Raw genomic sequence first — 20,847 nt, 5'->3', positions numbered from 1 at the left:
TAAGAAAGCTAGGCAAATTAGACATTCCTACACAGTGATAACTATGCCTCTTTATAACTAACTTATTCAGTAGTGAGCTGTTGAGAAATTGATGTTTTTAAAATCTTTCCTTCTTGTATACTTGTGTTGCTCAAACTTACCTATGATTTCTATTTGAATGGAAAATAATGGGTATTAATTCTCTGAGGAAAGAGAGTAGCGCACACTCACCAGCTGACCTCTGCACAGACAAGGCACCAGGTTCCAATCCCAGGAGCTCACAGCCATTGAAATGATGCATGCACCACATTAAAAGGCTCTTCCTATCAAATCTCCAGCAGAGATATAATTCTGGCTGAGTTTTGAGCTTGTAACAAAAGCTGATTCCTTCCACAAAGCATCACGACCATCAATGGGATAAGCTTGTGTTGCCTTCAAAGGTAAGGAGCACACTGTCCGTTCACATTTAAACTTGAGAGCCAGCATAGACTGCCCTTCAGAGAGGGCATATTTTATTTTAAAGACAGGAGATAAAATGGCCATTTGCTGTCCTCACTGTCCAGCACTCCATTGATCAAATTCCAAAGAAAATCCTCTGCAGACATCAGGCATCAGTCAAGCAGCGTTCAATAATAACTGAGCTAGCCACATGCAACTTAATCTCCCCCTTCACTTTCCCTAGCCCTGCCCAGGAGAAGTAGCTATGCAATTAAACAGCATATATTGTCACTCTACCACAAATGTGGTGTGGGTGCTGAGTGGAAAGAGAAGCAGATGCACTACAAAGACAGCTAAAACATCACCTAATCAGGGAAAAAAAAAATGTGCTTGCTTGAACTATGTTTGAACTATGTGCCAAGAGTTCATTATTCTAATCAAGTTCGTGGTGTTAATCCATAGTTGAGGCTTCCTCTGTTTTTTTGGAACTAATGAGTGATCACGGTAAGGAAAAGCAAACTGAATAAGTGAGTCCAATGGCATAGCACTCTGAATTTGTTTTACCTGAAGCCAAACGCAAAAGCCAATTTGATAATGCACAATTACCAAAGCAGAGCTTGCTTATAATATAATAGATCCTACTTTCTTGTGATAAGAATGTTTCTACAAGGAGATGATTTGGCTAAAAGGAGAATGCAAAAAAGGTGTCTTCCTTCTACTCCTGCCTGAGGAAAGGAAGCAAGGACACCAGCTCTAAATCAAAACAGGCGGTTTTCATAGGCTGAGAAGGAGATGTAGAAGTAGTCTCAAGACCCCCAAGTGTATGCCTCTCAAGCTCATAATGCTTCTGAGGTTTCACAGAAAATTTCTGGCTAGTTAACAGTGGCCAACAGACAAGGAATGAAAAGCTACCCTCTGGACACCCCTTGACATAAAGAAGATAGAGCCGCACAAAGTGTAGGTCATAAATAGTGACCATTCTGTTACCACAGACCTCCCTTTATTATGTCAGAGGAAGTCTGGGGATTACAGACAGCAGCCACACTGCAGTGGGCAGAGGGAAGGGAAAGGTACAGAGAAGGGAACATTGAAAAAGCCACAGTTCAGAAGCAAAAGACATTTCCATACACATCCTGTCTCCCCTGCATCCTCCCAACCCCACTGCCCCCTCATTCACTCATTCCCAAATGGACAAAGATGAGTGTGCAACAGTGTAGCTTGTGGAGTCTGCCTGTGTAAATAGGCTGGATTTGCTAATTGTGAAAACTCTCCTGATGAAAATATCCCCTCCCTAGAACTTCCTAATCAAATTTATTTTCTGTGCTCTCTTTAACAGAAAATAAAGAAATTTATTCCAGAGTCAGAAAAGCCCCACAATGTTAAAATCATTCTTTTAATTTACTATAATAGTATCTTAAACTGAAAGCCTAGGGATTAAACTTAAAATTTGCCTTTTAAAGTATCCTTTGTTTAAAATAAAAACTTTCTCATTGTCCTCATCTTATTAGCATAAACAGCTTCTATTTGTATCTTCTTATCATATATAGTTACTAAAGGCCTACTATGAGCCAGTTATGAAGCACTGGGGATCTGGTAACAAAAATGACCAAACCCTTGTCCTCAAGGAGATGAAAATCCAGCCACGGAAGTGATTATTTTCAGCCTTCCTGGAACATCTCAGTCACTTTGTATAATCTACAGTGACTGCAATTACTAATATTCAGATCTGGCTAGAAAACTACTTCAAAATCTTCAAACGCTTAGCCCAAGTTTCAAACTAATATCTTCAAATGTCTTCTCAGGGCTGCTTTCTTCTCATAAATGATGTTTTATTCTATTGCTCACAAGGTTTTTTCCCAAAAAATATACTGATTTTGGATAAGAAATCCTCATAGTCTATTAAAGGATTGAAACATTACAGTTAATATCTAACTCTACTTATTGTTGTGTTTTAAAACACATGTAACTTCCCCTTTTGGTTTGTAACAGCTTTTTATAAAAGCTCTGGGTATATTTCTTAGCCCTTTTACATTGTTCAAATGAAAAGCACTGAATTGTAGTTAAAATGTGAAAATTCAATCTCAAGCCTGTTAACCCTCAATGTCACTGAGGATGTTTTTGTGTGCTTATTTGTGTCGTGCCTTTATCCATGAAGAAATTTGTTGTTTTCTTTAGGAATTATATTTTTACTTAGAAATTATATGTTAACAGCTTTAGCATCTCAAGGGAAACAAATGTATTGGTAACTTTGATCAATACCTGAAAGTTTTACATTTACACAATGTCACTTAGATGCACCATTTGGATAAACTGTTTGATAGAACATTTTAATTTGACTATTTGCAAAAGAAAAAGATTGATTTTTCTTGATTGGGACAAAGCTATTTTTAATTGCTATTCTTTATGTGACTCTAAGTCATGTGTATCTTAAATTTTCACAAAATAATTTTGTATTTACATATAAATTAGTAATGCTTAAAAGCCTGTAAATGTAATTTTAAATGACTTGGCTATTATTCTATACTTTTTATAGATCATGAATTATAGCCTTCTAATTCAGTATGGTTGGCCAGTAAATAATTAGCAAAAATATTTTCTTATTTTTCAAAATTAATAATAGAAAAATGGCAAAACGTAATCTTAGAGCATATCCAAATCAAATGTAGATGAAACATTCAATCAATGATGTGTCAGGTCTCCAGTTTCCCAACCCAAAGCCCTTATTGTTAAAACACAAACCTAAACACTTTCAGCAATTCCAACAACCAGTTCTATGGCCAGTAAAGTCCTGTGCAGCAGACACTACAATAAATATAAAATACTTGTAAAAACATGTTTCAATAACACAACCACTCAAAAAACAATCCACCTGCAGCTGCATTGTTGGCACCAGAAAATTGAAGTGCTACCATCTGGTCATTTTTCACCTGGAGAAAATGACTATTGTATCCATGGGTACTTGGCAATTTTTATGAAGTTGTAAACATCTGGATTATTACTGCTTCTGGATGCTGTAATATTTAACTCTTTTTTTTCCCCTCTGAAAGAGCTTCTATGATCCATTTTCATTTCTTTACCAACAGACATAAGATATGCTTGCACCTGTTGTTTAATTAACCTGCAAATAAAATCTGTTGCTAGGCATTCCTTGTTTCTTGCTTTAGGCATGTGATATGGTTTGACTGTGTCCCCACCCAAATCTCATCTTGAATTGTAGCTCCCATATCCCCATGTGTCATGGAAGGGACCCAGTGGGAGGTAATCGAATCATGGGGGCAGGTTTCTCCCACGCTGTTCTCATGACAGTGAATAAGTCTCACAAGATCTCATGGTTTTATAAAGGGCAGTTCCCCTGCACACACTCTCTTGCCTGCCGCCAGGTAAGACGTGCCTTTGCTCCTCCTTCACCTTCCACCATGATTGTGAAGCCTCCCTAGCTATGTGGAACTGTGAGTCCATTAAATCTCCCTTTCCTTTATAAATTACCCAGTCTCTGGTATATATTTATTAGCAGCATGAGAATAGACTAATACAGCATAACCAGCACTTTTCATTTTATACCCACTCATGCAAACTCATATTCCATAAATATGGAAACCAAAGTATAAAATTAAATAAAATCTTCTTTAGAAACCACATTTTCAGTGGTAAAGCATGTTTGAGCTTTTTTGTGAGACATGGTCTTTGTATCACTTCTAAATCAGATCAACAATCAAAACACTAAGCACCTGTATGAACAGCATGTGTTTCCAGCTCATAGGAGCCAGGCATTCAGACAAACACTACTGCTGAAACAAACTAGAAATACTGGATAAAATATAAATAACTTCTTAAAAGCAACAAATAGCTGGGATGATAATAAGGAACTGCCAGGCAAAACTGAAGGAAAATGGAACCACAGAAAGATAAGCAAGCAGGGAAATTGCTTTTGTTTCCTGAGTGCATTTCCCTGCAAACTTGAGCTTTTATTTTGAAAACTTCCTAGGCAAGAGGACAGATATCAAAGGTCAATGTCTACACAAGGTGCACAGTCTAATAGGGAGCCCTCTTCACAGTCATCTGAGATCTCAAAAAGCAATACTCTAAGGGTAAGAGCAGAATAATAAATAACCAGCCCTTCAGCAGATTTATAACCTGGGTTTTATCGCTGAGACTTACAACAAAACTCAAGCTTCGAACTTGGTTTAAAATGCTCCACAAGTCACTTGTGACCACAAAGCCTGGCAGAAGTAAATGTCAAAGACAACCAGGTGTACAGCAGAAACAACAAAAAAGAGAAACAGGTCTAGAAAGACTTCAAATAACTGAGCTGTGAACAAGGCACTGTGAAACGAAAGAGATGGAGTAAGGGAAGCAGTTATGGTTCCCTAAAGTAGTATCACTTAGTTGGGAAGTTAAGCAAACTGAATTCTTTGAGTACAGATTTATTTCATGGGTGTTTTTTGTTTTTTTCCACTACCTCTCCACCAAAACATACTACTTTGCATAAGAACAGATGATTATAAATGTTAGCAAATGAGAAATATAAGCATCAAATGAATGGCAGAAACAATATGTACTACAGGACTTCAGAAAGTTATACTCTTTGCTTAATACAAAGTTTTGATAATGATGTAATAAATCTTAACAGAGAATTGCAATTTGAAACATTTGAGAATTCAAAAGCATCACCAAAATCTGATAAATAAGATGTAATTGAAAGAACTCAAATAACATTTTTCTCACAAATTAAAAGCTTTTTATGAAAACCAAACTTGATGGTTCAGGTAGAAACTTTGGGCAATGTTTAACCCAACTAACTTTGTAAAATAAAAACATCTGTAGAGTGTTTTTTCTTTTTCTGTTTCAAGTCCTGTGATACACATAGCTTCAGTTCCATGTCTTCACAGAAAGGAGTAAATTCTCTCTCTCCCCTAATGTCTTGAAAAACAGAGTAGAAGCTGTCTCAGCAAACCTTTACTTAAGAAAATGTTTCCATTTTTCTCTATAAATGCTGACTGATGCCCACCATACACTAAAAGCTTGTAGCTTACTAGCCATTCTATAATATGTGTACATTCTTCTTCCACTAGTAAAGTTATATGCTCAGCAAGAGTCAAGTATGTTTATCCCAAACCTTTTGATCCTATTGTACTTGCTATTGCAATTACATAATTTAAATAAATCATATATTATCTAATAAAAATGAGTTCCAAAAATTGTTGCTTTACAAAAATTAAGATGAATGCTTTGTAAGAACTTAATAAAGAGGAATTTCTACAATATTGCTATTGAATTATGGGTGTGACTGAAATAAATCAAAAAGATTGGGGAGGAAGCTTCAAAAATATTTAGAAGTTCTACAATCAAATTGTTTTGCAAGTGTCTTTAATTACTGACTGCATTTAACAGATAATAAGCCAGAGAATATAGGTGAGACAACGCCTACAAATAGGTATTGTTTATTTTTTAAAAGACAAAGCTAAACCCCAAATTCTGGAAACTTGTTAAATAAAATATAATTAAATAAAAGTTCTTGACATCAGATCATTGGTAAAAGAATGTCCAACTTACATGTTTCAAGTTGAAATAAAATGTTTAAACTATGTATATGTCAGTTTTTTCTCCACTTTAACCATCTTTTTTATTAACTAATCAAATAATGGTTTTGCTACTGCCATGAAATAAAGCTTCTTTGCGTGGTAAAGGGCCTCAAATTTGGGTTTTTGAATCCTAATTTGGGTTCTATGTTGGGTGCATTACTTCACCATTAGGGGCTTCAATCTCATTTCACATGAATGAAGACAATATCTACCTAACAGAACCAAGGGAAATAGCACATGTAAAACATCTGGTAAGAGATCAATAAATGGTAACTGCTATGATTATTGTTCTGAAACAAAACAAAACATGAATATAAAAGTGTAAGAGAATAAAGTAGACTTACAAGACCGAAACACGATGGATGGACTGGAAATAAGATAGAATCACCCCCAAAGATAGTGTGTGTGCAAAGAGATTGCTGATCACTTTGAATGGTCAGCATCGTTAATAAGCTCACACTTTTTATGACTATTTGGTAATGATAAAACCAACACTGGCTGGGTGCAGTGGCTCATGCCAGTAATCCCAGCACTTTGGGAGGCCAAAGTGGGTGGATCACCTGAGGTCAGGAGTTCAAGACCAGCGTGGCCAACATGGTAAAACTCGGTCTCTACTAAAAATACAAAAATTAGCTGGGCGTGGTGGCGTGTGCCTGTAATCCCAGCTACTTGGGGGGCTGAGGCAGGAGAATCGTTTAAACCTGGGAGACTGAGGTTGCAGTGAGCCGATATCACACTACTGCACTCCAACCTGGGCGACAGAGCAAAACTTCTTCTCAAGAAAAAAAACAAAAAAATCTAACACACAACTTGGAACACTTTGGAATGAGTCTTAAAATCAGTGAGCGTGTGTGCTTGAGAAAGTATTTAATATCCCTGATAGAAGTATAGCTATTCATAGTCATTTTAGTTAATGGACTTCATTGTTAAAGATTTAGACCAGGCTTTAATCAGAATAAAGGGACGCCTCACAAAAGCTTTGTTTCGAATGGAAAAACACAACAAAGAACAATCACCATTTGACATCAAATTCCAAATGGAAGTCTCTGTAATAGGTTCTTTTAAAAATAGATTTATTACCAAAGCAGAGTAATAAATAGGCAGGAGATGGACTTTTATTTCACTCCTATAATTGATCCAGTTTTAGTTAAGGGCAGAAACTGGCCCAGTTACAGGAATAAAATATAAGAGTACACAGTCAACCAATCTGTCAGCTTGGCACACCTATGAAATATTGTGAAGAAAATTTGTTAGAATAAGCATCTTTCTCACTCATTAGATTGGAGATGAAATGTCACCTTTCCCAAACAAAACAAAACAAAAACAAACTAACAACACATACAACCACACGGTAGGAACTACAGTTATAATTGAAGACAAAATCCAGGAAGAGGAACTTCTGTAACTTGGGCATCATTCTGCTTATATATTTTCCATGCAGTGTCAGCATTAAGGATTATGACTGAACCCAAAAAGAGATGACTTTAAATGTAGAAGCGTATTTTTGGGTAAATCAGAGTGGAGAGTTTCAATTATCCTCCACACCTCTCTGGGCCTTCTGGAGAGGCAGCTTGGAGACCCTTCTCCAATTAAAGCGAGAGTGTATCTCACTTCCATACTGTAAAACTCTATCTTAAGAAAAGGATCTGCTGCTTAAAACAACCTGAAAACCACTGAAATAACCCATGTGAATTTTTTGCCATGTGTGTTCACAGAAACTAATGGAGGTTGGTAGCCCTCTGCTGGATGAAAGATATTAAATCCAGTTGCTCTGAAGTACTATCTGAGGAATTAAAAGTCTTCATAAGGTTTAGACGGCTACTTTAACACTTGTATATTTTTGTGTTTAGTGGATATTTTTCTGTTTTGCAGAAGAGTAAAAGAGAATGTTCTTTCTGTCAAGCCATACCACATAACAGTAAGCTAGAATAACTGAATACAAATTATAAATTTAAATACTATATAATTTTTTGAGTAAAAATAGGAATTGAAAGAAAGCTAGTAAAATTTAAGCTTCAGCAAAATATTTATAAGTTAGCAGTTGCCACGTCTCTCTCCCAAATCTCTAATGGGGTTAAGGATTTCTCTTAAGTTCATTGTAGGTTAAACCAAAATATGTATAACCAATTTTTTTTAAAGTTTGTTTATGCAGTCTCACACTGTACACTAGTATACATTAAGTTAAATCTAGTCTTACCCATATTTGAGTAATATAATATGATCAGGTTTTTTGTTTAAGGTAAGAAAATTTCAAACATGATGGTAGAATTACAATAGACTATTCAATTTTTAAGTTGGATATACAAACACAGTTTGTGAAGCATGTCAGATCATGGAACAATACTCCACAGAAATCGTTTCACAAATGAACCTTCATGCTTATAGCTGACCTAAATGGAAAACGATTTAATGTGTGTTTGACAGCAATAGTAAAATTAATGAGTCTCGAAATAGTTTCTTATAATCCTGGATCAATTTTTGGTTAATTTTATTCCGTATAGCTAATCTTTTCAAAATCCCATCTTTCTATTGTAGCAATTAAAACTGTCTCTTACTTTCCACCTTCTCTTTTCTCTTGTTACATGTCTGGCCTCTGTCACTGCTGCTTCCTAAATCAACTGATAAGGTCTTGCCTGGTCCACAGTCTCTTCAACTTTCCTATCCTCACCACCTGATACTGACTTCCAAATTTTGCTAAGAGATTAAGGAATTCTTTTACAATTCTCCAAAAGCAGGACCAATTTACTTTTGCATCTCAGTTCAGATAAAAAAGTTTAAGCTTTGATGTCAAATTTTAATTCCAACCTAGGTTAATTATATGCCTAAGACTTCAGAAGGGCTACCTACTCATAAAATTTGCCTGTGACCAACTGCTCATAATTTTACTAAATAGCCAAAATTCCTCTCCTCCTGAATTTCTATTCAGCTTTGCCTGTCTGCTAGGGCACCCCTGTCATGCACATTAGCTTCTCAATCTGATTGGATTATCACCTATTTCCTGGAGTCATTTTCTAGGGTTACCACAACCATCAGGCATGCTGAATTGAGTTACATCCTGTTTCTGCTGCTCACTGTCCATAACTAGATACTTCCAGGAGGAGTCCCAAGATACTATATTACCTAAATTATGTTCTTCATTGTTACCCGTCATTTCTTATTCCACTAATTTTAAATCCCACTCACTTTGTTTGCTATATTTTTATGATCCTGTGTTCTCTTTCAGTTTTTTCCCAATTATGCTTGTTTTTGTTGTCGTTGTTGCTTTTCTTTGAGATGGAATCTTGCTCTGTCACCAGGGCTGGAGTGCAGTGGCACAATCTCAGCTAACTGCAACCTCCACCTCCTGGGTTCAAGCGATTCTCGTGCCTCAGACTCCAAAGTACCTGGGACCACAGACGTGTGTTACCACACCCAGCTAATATTTTGTATTTTAAGTAGAGACAGACTTCCATTATGTTGGCCAGGCTGGTCTCAAACTCCTGACCTCAGGTGATCTGCCTGCCTCAGCCTCCGAAAGTGCTGGGATTACAGGCATAAGCTACTGTGCCCACCCCTCCCAATTATACATGTGTTCCACAATTCTCTTCTCTTCTTCAAAACAACCATCTATATTTGTAGAGCTCTTTTTATGATAACAAGGTTTTTTAAAAGGTTTTATTTTGTATAAACAAAAACTAATTACTTTGCTTTTTCACCTCATTTCCAGAGCAGACTTCCTACCATGTCTCCATCAAAAACACGGTGAAACCCAGTCTCTACTAAAAAATACCAAAAACTAGCCGGGCGAGGTGGCGGGCGCCTGTAGTCCCAGCTACTCGGGAGGCTGAAGCAGGAGAATGGCGTGAACCCGGGAGGCGGAGCTTGTAGTGAGCCGAGATCACACCACTGCACTCCAGCCTGGGCGGCAGAGCGAGACTCCGTCTCAAAAAAAAAAAAAAAAAAGTAGAGAAAGAAAAGAAGAAAACAACAACAGCAGCAACCCCAGCATCTAACTTTTGAACAAAAGATGTTAGCATTTCACCTAAGGAACAGGAACATTAAGTAGGAGTTATATTCTTACCTCACCACTGAAAAGAACAACAAGCTGGAGAATGATAATGTGGTCAATGGAGACTCAGCATTCGACCGGTTCCTATTACTTATCAAACCCTAGGTTTCCGAGGCCCTTGGTATTTTAAAAAATACTGCCTAAGTCAGGATTTTGTCTGTCTTCAGAAGGAAGGAATCAAAGGCATGGGGGAAAAAAGGGAACAAAAATCACAACTAATATTTTTTAACCTAAAACCCAAATATCAGTATTTTATTCTACATCAAAGCTTAAACATCTTACTCTTGTTTTATATTTAAGCAAATATTCAGATGTGTGTACATATTCCACTTCCTGAAAATGACTAATGGATATATTTAATACGTATACTCTATCAACTTTATATAGCTGACTTTTAAAACACTGACAATAAAAGCTTGTACTCCTAAATGTTGATGAAGCATTAAAGGTACAAATAATATTCAGTAATGCATTTCCAGAGATCTTATGTGCTTCAAAAGTACCAAAGCAGTCTTTTAACTGGATTTTGATTAGTGCTAAGCAGAATTCTAAATTATTTTAGTCATTAGTCATAAATCCATGATGATATATACTGGAGTGTCTTTTGACTACTTTCAAAAATTGCCATTAAAATATCACTGACATTCTTTTCCTTTATTTCAAAATATGTTTTTCACTTTAAAGAAATCTTCAGTCTTAGACAATACTATTTTTAAAACAGTTGATGTTTTTATATCATGAAGGCCATCAAACCCAGTCAATTTCTGGCCACCTAAGCAACTATTTCTCAGCATTTAATGCCAAGGCTTTTCTTATATGAATGTTTTTAAAAAAAATAGTGAAAGAGGATGAAAAGTTTCAAGTCATCATGACATAAGCCGTATCATAGTATTTGCATTCCACATTAAGGACATCTTCATTTTATGCTAAGGATTATAGCAAATTAAGTTGCAAATAAATCTCTATTTATAATTTAATCACATCAGGAGTAGACAACACAGAATTACATTTATGTGAGCTTGATGAAACAGATAATATTTTAAATTAAAATATACCTGTTTTTCTAAGTAAATGAAATACTTAGGCAAATACAAGTAGGAAAAGCAATTCTGTGAAGAATGCACAAAATTAAATACCATGTTGTGTTAATTTTTGTCCTGTTTTCTTTTCCCCACCTCCCCTCCTCACTGTGTCATACTTTTCTATTGGCCCAAAGTGGGGAGAATAGATGGATAGGAAAGTAACTCGGTAAAGTGAAGAGGAACCGAAAATGAAGTTAGTCCTGGAACAAAAGGTGAGAACAATAAAGAGGAGGATATCTAGAAATTCAGTTCCATCTAGGTATGTGGTTAAGATACTAGGAAATATATTACTAAATTACTAGTGATCTCCATGCTGCCAAATCTCATAGAGATTTGACGGTCCCTATATTATCTGACTTTTTAACAGCACTTCACAGTTGGACATTCTTTCCTCTTTTGGAATTTTCTTTTCTTAGTTCTGGTACTCAACCTTCTCCTGTTCTTTTCATGGACTTTCTGCTTTGCTTCAGTTTTCTTTGAGGTGTCCCCCTTTACTATCGGAACTCAAATTCAGAACTGTCCTGGGGCTTCCTCTCTTCTTAGCCTATTCACGCGCCCTACCAGCAGCATCTGCTCCCATGTTGTAAATCTCATATTTGTGCTCAATCCAAAGTTCCTATCTCTGGCTCTAGCCTCTCTTCTGAGCTGCCCGTTTGACATATCCACTTTGATGTCTCACATCCTATTTTTTTTTATTTTTTTCCCCCGAAACGTTTTTTTCTCCAGGCTTCCCCATCTCAGTGAATAGTACCCAGCCAAACACCTGGGAGTTGTCCACATTCAATCTATCCCCGAGTCTTATAAATTTTTCCACCAAAATATGTCTTCCATGTATACTTTTTTTCATCCCCACAGCCACCAGCCACCACTGCTGCTCATCGGACTATAACCATAACATCCTATCAGCTCCCCTACTTCTACTCCATTCCTCTGCCAGTCCTCTCAGTGCAGCAGTGTCAAATTACAGAATTGTTTTCACTTAGCCAATGCCCAAATAATTCCAATAAATTTCCACTAAACTTAGTAACAACTCCAAAGCCTTCATGAGCTGGACCCTCTTTGTTTCTCTCTCCTCACCATACGCCAGCGACACTGGCCTTCTTTCAGTCCCTATGTGCATCAGGGTCTTTCCCACTTCAGGGCTTGCATGTGTACTTCCCTCTGCCTGGAATGTTGTCCTCATTCTTGCATCTGACTCATCCTTCAAATCTCACCTTCAGTATAACTTGGTCATAGATGCCTCCTTTAATGCATTCCCAACTCAAGCCTAACTAGGTCTCCTTGTAAAACTCTCTTACACAAACCTGTGTTCTCTTTCATAGCATCTACCACAACTTCTAGTGATATAGGTAACTGGGTTCTTATTTGTTGAATTTTTTTTCTCTTCATAGGAACAAGTTCCTGGTGCCAAAAAACATTAACTGACATGTTATATGAGCTCTGTAACTTTTTCTTGCATAGATGAATGAATGCATGAATGTATGAAAGAATGAAAAATTTGTTGTTGCCAAGAACATTGGAAGGATATTAATAATTAAAAATGCTAAAGTTATATATTTCTAGAGTCCAGTTAACACCACTAATGCCTAGAATTTGACACATCCCTTGGGATCCACATTGAATTTCCTAGAGAAATTAAGGATATTTCCTTCTCACAGCTAGAAGAAATACTATCTCTGCAAAAAGTTACTCTGTATTTAGTTAATGCCTGATTTTTGGCACTATATCAAATTCATTCATTTGTGTAAAAAACTAATTATGATACATTTACATATATACATTTGGAAAGATATACATCAACATGTTATCAATAGTAATCTCTGTAATTAGGAAAAAATTTTTTTGTTGTTGATTTTATTCTATTTTTTAATTAATTAAGGTCTATAGTTCGCATCAGAGTCTACTCTTTATGTTGTACAGTTCTACGAGTTTGGACAAATATATAGTGTCACGTATTCCAGGATCTTACATAATTACAGGATCATACAGAATAGTTTTACCACCCTAAAAATTCTCTGTGCTTCATTTTCATCACTTCCCCTTCTCCCCACAAAAGTTCTGACAAACACTGATGTTTTTACTCTCTCTAAAGTTTTGCCTTTTCTAAAATGTTATATAGTTGGAATCAAATGGTATGTAGCCTTTTCAGGTTTGTTTCTTCACCTAGCAATATGCCCTCACAGCTGCTCCATATTTTTTTGTGACTTGATAGTTCATTTGTCACTGAATAATATTTCATTGTAAACTGTAATACCACAGTTTATCCATTCATCTATTTAGGGATATCTTTGTTGCATCTGATTTTTCACACTTATGAATAAAGCTGCTGTAAACATTCAAGCGCAGATTTCTGTGTGCACCTAAGTTTTCATCTCATTTGAGTAAACACCTAGAAGTATGATCACTAGATTGTATGGTAAGACTGTGTTTAGCCTTGCTAAGACACTACCAAATTGATTTCCCAAGTGACTGCACCATTTTGCATTCTTAACAGCAGTGAATGAGAGTCTCTGTTATTCCACCTCTTCACCAGCATTCAGTATTGTCAGTGTTTTGGATTTAGTAATTCTAATAGGTTTGTAGTGTAAAACAACATCTTGTTTTAATTTGTGATTTCCTAATGAGATATAATGTCCAGCATCTCTTCCTATGCATCTTTTGCCATCTGTATATCTTCTTTGATAAGGTGTCTGTTCAGATCACTTACATATGTTTAAATTGAATTGCTTGTTTTCTTATTGTTGAGTTTGAAGAGTTCTTTGTATATTTTGGCTACAGTTTCTTTATCAGATATGTGTTTTGCAAAGATTTTTTTTCTCCTAGCCTGTGGTTTGTCTTTCTATTCTTTTAACTGTGTCTTTTGTAAAACAGAAGTTTTAAATTTTAAAGAAGCCCAACTTATCAATTTTTGTTTTTCTGAATTATCCTTTTGGTGCTGTATCTAAAAACTCATCATCAAACTCAAGGTCACCTAGATTTTCTGCTATGTTATCTTCTAGAGGTTTTATAGTTTTACATTTTACATTTAACTCTTGATCCATTTTGCATCACTTTTTGCAAAAAGTAGAATATCTGCCACTAGATTAACTTTTTGTTGCATGTGGGTATGCAATTATTCCAGCACCATTTGTTGAAAACACTCTCATTTCTCCATTGAATTGCCTTGTATCATTGTCAAAAATCAGTTCACTGTATTTGTGTGTATCTATTCTGGGCTCTCTATTATTTTCCATTGATCTATGTGTTTATTCTTTCACCAGTACCACACTGTGTTGATTATTATAGCTTTATATTGTCTTAAGTTGGGTAGTGTCAGCCCTCTATTATTTTTCTTCCATATTGTGTTTATTATTCTGAGTCTTTTGCCTTTCCATATAAACTTTAGAATCAGTTTGTCAGTATCCACAAGACAACTTACTGGGGTTTTGATTGGGATTGTATTGAGTCTATAGATCAAGTTGAGAAGAAGTGAAATCTTAATAATATTGAGTCTTCTTATCTATGAACATGGAATATTTATTTAGATCTCCTTTGGTTTCCTTCATTATAGTTTTGTAGTTCTCCTCATATAGATCTTGTACATGTTTTATTAGAATTACATGTAAATGTTTCATTTTTTTGGTGCTAATGAAAATGGCATTGTGTTTTTAAATTCCAATTCCAATTGCCATTGATGGTATAAAGGAAATCAGTTGACTTTTGTTTATTAACCTTGTATCCTGTGATCCTACTATCATCAATATTAGTTCCAAGAGGTCTTTGTTATTGTTATTGTTGACCATTTGGGATTTTCTACATAGACAATTATGCCATCTGTGAACAAAGAGAGTTTTGTTTCTTTTTTCCCAATATATCTGTTATTTCCTATCTTGTGTTATTGTATTAGCTAAGCTTCCAGTATGATGTAGAATATGAGTAGTAAGAGAAAACATTTTTACTAGTTCCCAGTCTTAAGGGAAAAGCAGCTAGTTTGTCACCATTAAGTGTAATATTTGCTATAGGCCTTTTGTAGATGTTATTTATCAGGTTAAGGAAGTTCTCCTCAATTCCTAGTTTTCTGTGATTCTTTTTATTTTTTGAGGAATGGGTGTTGGATTCTGTCTAATGCTTTTTCTACCTTCATTTATATGATCATATGATTTTTTTTTTCTTTAGCCTATTGATGTGAATTACCTTAATTGACTTGGAATGGTAAACCAGCCTTGTATACACAGAATAAATCTCACTTGATAATAGTATGTAAATCTTTCTGTTCAGTATTTTTATATCTATTTTCATGACAGATATTGGTCTGTAGTTTTGCTTTCTTGACATGTCTTTATCAGGTTTTAGAATTAGGGATATACCAGCCTCATAGAATTAATTAGGAAGTCTTCTCTCTCCATTTTTTGGAAGACATTGTAGGGAATTGTTATCATATCTTCCTTAAATGTTTGGTAGAATTAATCAGTGAAACCATTTGAGCCTAGTGCTTTTTTTATTAGAAGGTTATTAATTATTGATTTGATTTCTGTCATAGATACAGGCTTACAGATTACCTATTTCTTTTTGTATAGGTTTTGGTAGATTGTACGTTTCAAGGTATTAGTCCATTTCATCTAGTTGTTGTGCATAATATTTATTTATTGCTCTTTTAATATCCATGGAATGAACAGTGATGATCTATCCCTTTTTGATTTCTGATATTAGTAATTTGTGTTTTCTTTCTTCTTTTCTTTGTTAGTTTGGCTAAAATTTTATCAACTTTATATATCTTTTCAAAGAATCAGCTTTTGGTTTCATTTATTTTACTCTATTGTTTTGTTTTCAATTTCATTGATATCTGCTGTAATTCTTACTTCTTTTCTTCTGTTTGCTTTAGGTTTACATAGTTCTTTTTCTTCTCTAGTTTTCTAAGATAAAAGCTTAGAATGATGGATTTTTAATCTTTCTTCTTTTCCAAAAAATTCATTCAATGCTATAAATTTCACTCAGTAGGCAAATATAAAAAGAAAGTGGAAACTCTGAAACATGCCTTGTCCAACATTATGTAAATAGCACTTATAAACCACTAAGATATGTTAGATTTTATTCATCATATATATACACATGCACATGTATGATTTGTGTGTGTATATATAGACATATATATGTGTGTGTATGTGTGTGTGTGTGTGTGTATATATACACACACACGCACATATACACAAGAGGAAAATATCTATAGCTATTTTAGGTTTTTACTTTGAGCTAATGGCTAACTCAAATTTCAAAGTTAGCTTTGTAAGAGCTAAAATAATTAACAGAGCTTAAATATTTGCAGTATTCTGATTTCCCTAAGTCTGGGCCTATAATTTCTCTTGATTGTATCTAAAATTAATAGTCCTTCAAACAGAGTCAGTCCTGGGCAAAAATTGGAAAGTTTTCATTTATACAGTGCTTCCTGAAATGAACATGTACCAAAAGCAGTAGCTTTTTATCTAACACTAGTCCATCCTAATTTATTTTCCCTTTGGTTTAGGAAATAGAGTAATCTTTGATAAGAAAACACACTTGCAAGCTGTATAAATTGGGTGCAATTTGCATACTAGAGTCTACCACTCTTACACAATAGCTCAAAGCAGTCAAATCTGCCATACAGAGTATAAACTAGGACTCACTCAGAAAAAAGGAATTATGTTGCTAAGTGACCTGAAGACAATCATAACCAATTTGCATGCATTCTATTAACTTAACCCCAGCACAGAGATCTATCAGGAAAAAAAAAAAAAATCAGCTACATCTTTTTGTGGGAATAATTTAGGGGAGTGAATACCTGTCATCAAAGCACACTATCTGGCACAACTGGTGCAAAGGTCACATCGCATAGACTATTCCAGCATACGAAAGAGAGAATATGAGTGACTCACTTTAAGAAAATTCAATGATATAAAAAAGGAAAAGTGACACTGGACAACTCTGTAAATGACAGACATCCTAGCCCAAATCTGGAGCTGAAGGAGTGATAATATTTGCCATAGAAAGGTCCAAATAAAATAGCCCTTGATGGCTTTGGAAGCAACTAATATTGCTTTTGCCCAAGGCATATGGTACTTTACAATGAAGCAACATGTAATGGGGTAGGTTTAGTCAGGTCTTAGCTTGAATTTAAGCCCAGACATAGAAAAATTGGGTGGACTGGTAGCATGAGTCTTCCAGAGACCTATTTGCATGAGTATTGTGGCAAAATTGACTTACTGTTTTTTTTCTATGTTTCTACATACAGCATTGAAGGCTTATTCTTCAATAGATGGTCTCCCTTCTTGCTTTGATAAAATAATAATGATAACAACAATAATAATAATAGTAATAGTTGGACACATGGCTGCATATGTGCTCCTGAAGCCTACATTTCCTAGTCTCATCCAAAGCAAAATATGGTCATGTAACTATGTGATGATCAATAGAATTTTTTTTAAAAGGGTTATTTGCTGCTTTGGAAGTGCCCTTAAAGATAAAGCATAAATACTCCTACCCATTTTTTGTGATTATGCTGGACATAATGGTTAGAGCTTGAGCCATCAGCTCAGGCTGTGAGGTGGAAGCCTCAGGATAAGGATGGCAGAGAAGCAAGATAGAAGGCCACTGGATTCCTGAGCCCATGGAATACCTTACCAGCCCCAGGTTAGCGATGTCTGGATTTATTTTATGTGGGAGAGAAATGAACTACTATCTTATTTAAGTCACTGTGATTTTGGGGCTTCATTGGTTCCAGTGATTATTCAGTTATTTAACAAATCAATTAATCCTGATTGATGAGGAGACTGGGAGACTTTTTTAAACAGCTCATTCAAACGGAAGAAGGAGCAATTCATAAGGAGACCCATGCAGTGACAAGGTGTCCTTCATAAAATACCAAAGACTGGCTGTTGTCACAGGCACTGAACTCCTGGTCAGCTTCTGAGTGCTCCTCATATTTGAACCCTATAGGAATAATCAGGATGAACTTCGTAAGACGCTGGAGCACAGCTACACTACTTTGGCAGCCCCTCATCAGAGCACCATAGGGAAGAAAAGTTCTAATCAGACCATATGCACCTTTGTACCCCAGTGGAGCCTGGTGATACAGCAGAGAGACATGGAGTAAAAGGAAAGAGGTGCTCAAATTCCACATGGCAGCCAATGAAGTGGTTCACCAGACTCATTAGCACAGATGAGAGCCTGCAGTTAACTACTACAAACATACATTGACAAAAACTGTAAGAAGACATAACATGAGCATGCATGGACATCCAGATGTAGAGTAGTAATATATTTACACGAGAAACTAGTTCTCCTTTTCATATGATAAAGAATTCCATTTTTATAAAAGAATTATTATTATACTTATAAACAGAAAGGTATAAATCTGTTTCACTTATTCTAACCTAGATTCTCCCGAGTCCTCATAATCCAATTTGTGATTCTACATTTCCTCTACTGGGGATAACAATAGAATAATAGAAAGAAAGAATAAAGAGATAGGACATGACAGAACATAGCAGTTCAAGATCTAAACACTTCCTATCTTTGTGCTGATACAAATCACAGGCAAACTCTCAGGCACCTAAATTCATCATTAAAATGGTTCCAAATCAAAAATGCATTTTATGTGCATTAAGTTTTACTCATATAGGTACAGTTTTAGAGTTCTTGGAGTATAAAACCAAAATTAAAAGCTGTAAGAAGAAAAAGGCACGAAAGGAAAAAAGGTAATATAATAAAGATATATTTTGAAGCATCAACACAGTAGAAAAAAAATACAGCCTAAAAAAAGTCTCTTCTCCTAGAGAAAGAAAATCAATATAAACCTTAATGTTTCCTCCGTGAAAAATTCCTGAGTAATAACTGCATTCAAGTATCACTCAGCATCAGAGCCCTTCTTGCCACTGAGGAATCCCAATATTGGAAGAGGGTGGTTCTTACCTTCCATTTTTGAAGACCTAATGTTCTATTTCACAAGCCCCTGACAATTAGAGTGTGCCACAGGATCTTAGCTGATGTGTAAATTACGCTTATCTTTTAAATTTCACCTGTTGCTTTGACTTTCCCAGTGATGCTATTCTTCAAAGACACCACTGGAGGCCAGTCATGCTACAGCATGCATTCTAGCCACACCCTAAATTTTTAAAAAAACAAGACAAAAACCATGAACTAGTTACCAAAACAATGCTTTGTGACTAAACACAAATGAATATACACAAATCTAACTTAATTTTTAAAATGCAACATAAAGTAAAATTTTTGCTGGTGATGAAATATGGTTCTGACATTCCGAAAACTAAATATGTTTAGTAACTAAATGTGTTTTTATCTTGATTGCAGTGATGGCTTTATACATAAGTCAGAATTTATCAAATTGTACACTACACTAAATATGTACACTAAATATCTATGTCAATTACATCTTTTAAAAGCTGCTAACAAGAAGATAACTGTAATCCACTGCAGTTTCAGTGTTTATACATGCACGAGCACACGCACACGCGCACACACACACGTGCTGCACCCTCTTTTCCATCACATAAATTCCTTCTGGTTCTCTTAGTGCTGGATGTAATTGTTTTGAATCCATAATCAAATATCCCCTTCAGATAAGTATCAAAATTTGTATATAAGAACATGGCTCCTTTGAGAATGTCTCTTTTCTAATGGCTAACGTCTTTGTCTCAGAGATAGGTTGATAAGAAATGTCTTTATTTATTTATGAATCTGATGCTTAAGCATAACAGCACTCCCCAGTTTTTAAGAAATCACTTTATCTTTTTTTAAAAAAAATCACAAAGCACTTCAATGGGATATGATTTACAGACATATTAAAATAAGCAGAAAAATTGCCTAATTTAATCTGCATTCACATCAAATCAGTTGAAATATTTACTCAATGTGTTGGCTGCATGTTCACTGAGAAGATTTATCATTAATAATTGAAAAAGAGAAACAAAAGCAACAGATTAAGGAAGGTCCAAGAAGGTCTATTCATTTATACAAGGTTCACAATCTAGTCCAATATAAACACTGGCCAAGTTAATTACGAATTTGGGACAGATTTTCAAGCAAAGAAGAGTTACGATGAGCTCCAAACTCAAAGTTCTTGGTTATCATAGAGTTGATATTGTGGTACAAACTCTACTAACATAAAAGGGAAGCAACAAATTCTGGTGAATTATTTAATGGAGAGCAGAAAACAAGGGCAAAGTTACGGTCTTATTTGGTGAAGGTTTGCTGTGTGCCTGCAATGATCCGGGCAGTGAGCTAATATATCACCTAGACAAACATGTGATATAAAGAGGAGAGGACAGCCGACTTTTATTTGAAGCTTTAATAAATGTGTTGGCATTATTACATAATAAACAGAGTTTCAAAAAGCAAATTAGCCGGGCGTGGTGGCTCACACCTGTAATTCCAACACTTTGGAAGGCCATGGTGGGCCGATCACTTGAGGTCAGGAGTTCGAGATCAGCCTGAGCAACATGGTGAAACTCTATCTCTACTAAAAATACCAAAAAATTAGCTGGTTGGTGGATGCCTGGAGGCTGAGGCAGGAGAATCACCTGGGAGGCAGGGTTTGCAGTGAGCCGAGATTGCACCACTGCACTCCAGCCTGGGTGATAGAGCAAGGCTCCATCTCAAAAAAATAAATAAATAAAATAAAAATAAATACACAAAAAACAAATTACTTCTTATACAAATAATAGATTTGGGATTAGATATAGGAAAT

The 20,847-nt window shown here is 35.5% G+C and overlaps 1 protein-coding gene and 1 non-coding gene across 31 annotated transcripts in view; both read right to left on the bottom strand.

Annotated features, from left to right (window-relative positions):
• ANK2 (ankyrin 2) overlaps positions 1 to 20,847 on the bottom strand; it is a 695,731-nt gene that overhangs the window by 271,746 nt on the left and 403,138 nt on the right. The window lies entirely within an intron of this gene.
• MIR1243 (microRNA mir-1243) lies at positions 7,103 to 7,213 on the bottom strand. Its single transcript, NR_128302.1, has one exon. It is a non-coding gene; the product is annotated as a microRNA mir-1243 (primary transcript).

The sequence above is a fragment of the Macaca mulatta genome, chromosome 5 (assembly GCF_049350105.2).
Source record: "Macaca mulatta isolate MMU2019108-1 chromosome 5, T2T-MMU8v2.0, whole genome shotgun sequence".
NCBI lineage: Eukaryota > Metazoa > Chordata > Mammalia > Primates > Cercopithecidae > Macaca > Macaca mulatta.
This window is presented reverse-complemented; position numbering and strand designations above follow the sequence as displayed.